At 39.3% G+C, this 5,601-nt stretch overlaps 1 long non-coding RNA gene across 1 annotated transcript; it reads right to left on the bottom strand.

Annotated features, from left to right (window-relative positions):
• Nucleotides 1-305: 305 nt before the first annotated feature.
• On the bottom strand, nucleotides 306-4,459 carry LOC118826760. Its single transcript, XR_005008773.1, has 3 exons — nucleotides 4,340-4,459; nucleotides 4,057-4,163; nucleotides 306-1,894 (listed from the first exon to the last, which is right to left on the bottom strand). It is a non-coding gene; the product is annotated as an uncharacterized LOC118826760 (long non-coding RNA).
• Nucleotides 4,460-5,601: the final 1,142 nt, after the last annotated feature.

The raw sequence follows: 5,601 nt of genomic DNA, 5'->3' as shown, positions 1-5,601 counted from the left end.
CATAGCTAACATCCACAGGTCCAGTTCAGTGAGACATCTACAGGTCCAGTTCAGTGAGACCATAGCTAACATCCACAGGTCCAGTTCAGTGAGATCATAGCTAACATCCACAGCTCCAGTTCAGTGAGACCATAGCTAACATCCACAGGTCCAGTTCAGTGAGACCATAGCTAACATCCACAGGTCCAGTTCAGTGAGACATTTACAGGTCCAGTTCAGTGAGACCATAGCTAACATCCACAGCTCCAGTTCAGTGAGACCATAGCTAATATCTACAACTCCAGTTCAGTGAGACCATAGCTAACATCCACAGCTCCAGTTCAGTGAGACCATAGCTAACATCCACAGGTCCAGTTCAGTGAGACATCTACAGGTCCAGTTCAGTGAGACCATAGCTAACATCCACAGGTCCAGTTCAGTGAGACCATAGCTAATATCCACAGGTCCAATTCAGTGAGACCATAGCTAACATCCACAGGTCCAGTTCAGTGAGACATCTACAGGTCCAGTTCAGTGAGACCATAGCTAACATCCACAGCTCCAGTTCAGTGAGACCATAGCTAATATCCACAGGTCCAATTCAGTGAGACCATAGCTAACATACACAGGTCCAGTTCAGTGAGACCATAGCTAACATACACAGGTCCAGTTCAGTGAGACCATAGCTAACATCCACAGGTCCAGTTCAGTGAGACCATAGCTAACATCCACAGCTCCAGTTCAGTGAGACCATAGCTAATATCCACAGGTCCAATTCAGTGAGACCATAGCTAATATCCACAGGTCCAGTTCAGTGAGACCATAGCTAACATCCACAGGTCTAGTTCAGTGAGACCATAGCTAACATCCACAGCTCCAGTTCAGTGAGACCATAGCTAACATCCACAGCTCCAGTTCAGTGAGACCATAGCTAACATCCACAGCTCCAGTTCAGTGAGACCATAGCTAACATCCACAGGTCCAGTTCAGTGAGACCATAGCTAACATCCACAGGTCCAGTTCAGTGAGACCATAGCTCTGTACTGGATAAATGTTTGTATATTGCAAGAAAGGATCAAGACCACAATGATTATAATAATTACAAACACTTTTGTTAGAGAAATGCTACATTTTCTTTATCGGTCAACACCTTTAATCATGATATCAATGTTATTGCATGGAACAGACATTGAAAATTTGGGAAAGAATCTATAAAATGTTAATGGCAGTGTAGTTAAGCTTAATCTGTGATCAGAATTTGTTCAGAGTTTTAAAATGTAGCACCCAAATTTAGAACTTTTTGCCGAAAAGAATTGCGTATGCTAAAATACATGAATTCATCTGTTTGTAGACCTAGGTTTTTTTTTTCACATCAGAAATTAGACTTGTCAATATTTTGGTGCTTCTGCATGTTGATCCTTGTAATCTAAGGCAAGCCTAAAGAGTTCCGCTGATCTACAATAAATAAAGACCCCTCTAACACAGAGTTCTTCGCTGGCCTACTCTTTCAATGATTCAAATGGTAATTAAGTAAAAATTAACAGCAGAAATGTATGTTTTAATGTAAAGCAACACAGTTATACACATTATTGCTTGCTCTCTGTCCATATAAACCAGTGCTTGCACTACTACTGACTGTAGATGGACTCTTCATCACCCCTTGAACACTACAACTCATCATGTACAATTTTGGCATCTTTCTCTATTGAGTTAATTATTTCTTTATACTCTTGTGTATTCCTATTGAGAAATTGATTTTCTTGCACCCAATTCATTAGACGCTCTCTTTGGTTTTGGTCAATGAGTCTCCTTTCCACATATTCGTTCACCATGTGCACAAAGCCATCCATGTAGTACTGGTTCCTTGCTCTCTCTGGAAGTCCAGAACTCCCCATGTTGAAATTGCACCTAATACCTGTCAATTAATAGGATGAGATTCATGGTAAATTAAAAAAGTCTAGTCAGGGCAAAATATCACTCTTCTACTAAAACTAAGCCTCTAATTCTGATACTGACAATAGCCTTCGTATTAAAGGGCTCTAGCATGATTCGCCCAAAACAGATGTAATATCCTCAAATTAAAGCTGAACATTCTGCACTTTTATTCTTATAGTTAAGTTAAAACTGAAAGTGTATATGGCCAAAACAACACAAACTGGAACACAGCACAAATTCACTTTCCAAACTCCTATGGAACGGCGCTATATTATGTCTTCGGAAGCCTTGTTTCATATATATGTATATACAGTAGGGGTGCAGGAAAAAAAAACGATTCTTAGATGCATCGCGATGCGGACGTGAACAATTTTGAATCTATTCACAAATGTCAAAAATCGATTTTCTAAATATTTAATTTATAACGTAATGTTGACGGAACGTGAAAAGCGGAACTTGGAAGTGGGTAAGTGCAGCGCCCGGACAGTCTGTGACGACACATAACAAAAACACTACTGGATGAGCAAGAAATCTGACCGGCTCCCTCTGCATTAAAGCCAGGTTAGATCAGGAGTCACGACACAAATGATAAGAAGAGACATTTTGTCCTTTCAACTATAATCAAACCACCTCAGCAGCCACAACATTTAATGTCCAGTATGTCCTAATATAGGCTAAACAATATAAACGGAAACGCTGACTTACTTTGCTCTGCTTTAAGCTTTAACTAGTTATAGCCGCTTTCCTCCCCTTTCCACCAGAAAACGTTTGCTTAAAAGTAGACCAGTTTATTGTAAAATGTCTCTCATCATTCGACTGTTTTATGAAGCTGAAGTCGCTTCTCATTCTCCAGCTTCTTGTTTGAATTTTCCCGCTCCACCTTAAATTCTGCCTGAGGCGCCGAATGTAAATGTGGCACCGTTTAAGGTGGAACGGGGCAATTTGAAAAGAGAAGCGACTTCATCTTTGCGACTTTTTGTGTTTGACAGTCTCTCGTTGCAGATTTAACGTATCAGGAAACCGACTGCGCTGCTTATGAATGTGAATAAGTCCATTCATCTCCAAATGTTCATCTTAAATCTGTGCCTTTTCGTTCTCTACTAGCCAGGCGAGACTTCTTTCCTAAGTGACCTGCAGTCTGCAGGCCAGTTCTCAGCCATTGAGAACCAGGGCTTTTGCGCTATGTTGCACACGTCCCGTCTCGAAGATATTTTACTGACACAGAGACTCCACCACTCTCTTCAACGAGACCAACACCGAAGTTATGAAATCACTGAAGAAAACGAGTAGAATAGCTGTAATGTGCTGCATAGACATCTATTACCACTGGATCTTATGTCACCCTTACAGTGCATTTTATCGCAGATGAGCGGCAGCAGCGTCTCATGTGCTCCAAACAGCAGTGAATGAGAGCCTTACAGTTCACTGACCACATCACTTCCATTTGATTTATTAATAAAAGATATTGGAGGTAAATGCATTATGGATCATTACAAATACTCTGCTTTAAAACTACCAAGTCCTCAGACCGTAGGAAAATAGAAATCCTGTATAGCAAAAAAAGATGCATCAAGATGCATCGATAATCGTTTTATAATCACATCGCAGCCTCTGAATCGTAATCGAATTGAATCGTGAGGTGCCTAGAGATTCCCACCCCTAATATACAGGTACTTGTCATGCACACGTGGTGGCGTCAAACTCGGGCTGGTGTAGAATCATCATGCAGAATAATTTTTTAAATACACTCCATACTTGAAAACACTATGCTTTGCATTCTCTACACATTCATTTTCATGAACAGTAAGTGTGATTGTGGGAGTCAATTTATAATTTACATAGCCTACTAGATGCCACTACATCGACTTAAACCATCTCACCTCTGCCACACATTGATCAGATCTGCGCTTTGTGTTTCTTTAAATTTGAAAATACATTATGTTGTCCAAAATCAAGCAAATACCACATAAAAATGGATGCTATTATGCAAATGTTAGCCTGACAGTTACATCTTAATATCTGGGCCGCACTTTTTCACATGGAGACAATTATACATGAAAAATGTTTCTTCTTCATTTGTGTACATGTGTGTCTTAAACAATCAGGCATAATCAAAGAGAGTAAAATAAATAGCAAGGGTACCTAGATCCCTTCGGATGTTTTCTGAGCTTTGCGGGTGAGCCATTATGAGTGAGAACCTCAGTAATCTCTCTGCATTTCCACTTGCCAAGATTTCAGCCAGGAGATGTCTAGGGACCATAAATGTAAAATAAACACACTGCTATGTTGAAAACCACTTAATACCAGACATTGAAATTGAATCAGTTCATTTGTTACTGGGCTGCAGTGTTTAGTAGTAGTAAGTTGTTTTAGTGCTGTTTGTATTTGCATGATTATGATATTGATGGTGTTAGCAAGTCTAGACCTGCATGTTATGGACTCCCTGCTGTTGCCGCTGGTCAGTGCACGTCTGTGGTCAAAGACCAGGGTGTTCATGCACAGCTGATTTGTTCCAGTCCTATCAGTCCTCATGCTCATTACCATATCATAGAGCCTACTATTATTTCTTTGTAGTGAAGCAGCTCTCTCTGGATGTGTTTCGATTTGGTTAGAGGCTTCAATCAGGGAACTCTTTGGCGGGATGTGATCTGCCTCTACCACCCCTGGGGTAGGTTTCTTCATGTTTTTAAGCCTTTTCAACATTGAAAAAAAAACAAACAACACTGTAATAATTAGCCATTAGTAACTTAATGTAAATTAAGTAATGTAAACACGTGAGTAATTGAAATCCTTTTTCATCAAAGTGACAGCGTTCTAATTATGATGTAAAATAAAATGAACAAGCCTAAGACAAGTAACTTGGCATTAACAAAATGAAAGAAATTACTTTTTATATTCCCCGACTTTTCCCAAGCTGTATTCATCGATAATTTTTTCTGGTGTCTTGTCTTCACTATAGTTGTAGTACTCATTTTTGTCTTCTTCCTTCACTCCAGCTTGGATTTTAAATTGACTGGAGATGTCTGTTCTGTTAAACATATTCTGGATGTTCACAGCATCAGCATACTTGCCTGGGTTTGAGAGAATCTGTAACAAACAGAAATGCTCACCAATCCGCTGATTAAAAACAAATGGATATGCACTCATTAATTACATAATAGTTTCACTGCTGCAAATGTGACAATTACAGTACTTTTACCATAAGTCCTCCTACCTTACTTCACTTAACTATATCACTTACCTCCTCCCTCACTTTGCTGCGGAGTTCTTTAGCTTTTTGTTTTACATCTTCAGAGTCTTTAGTTGTTGCTTGGATGACAGCGTGAAAAAGGCAGTTCTGATTTTCTGAATTCACTGCTTCTCTTGAGCCATCAGAGTGCATAATATCAACATGGCCACTGTGTGGAATGTCTTCACCCATCACCCTACTTATCAGTTTAGTAAATATCCCTCTATTTCTGAAAGAGCAATAAATAATGTTTATTAAAATGAGCATGAATAACACAGACAAATAAAATACCAACATTTGTGTGCATGTTGCATGTATTATATAATACTTTCAGTTTATTTTTACTATAAACAAAAACAATTTAAAACATCAAAAAATTTGTTTTGCTCACCTTTGAGGATTTTCTGGTGTTTTTGTCAGTCGGAGTGTGATGTTACCAGCTGCTGGGTCACTTCCTG

This window comes from Colossoma macropomum, unplaced genomic scaffold, assembly GCF_904425465.1.
Source record: "Colossoma macropomum unplaced genomic scaffold, Colossoma_macropomum, whole genome shotgun sequence".
Taxonomy (NCBI): Eukaryota; Metazoa; Chordata; class Actinopteri; order Characiformes; family Serrasalmidae; genus Colossoma; species Colossoma macropomum.
This window is presented reverse-complemented; position numbering and strand designations above follow the sequence as displayed.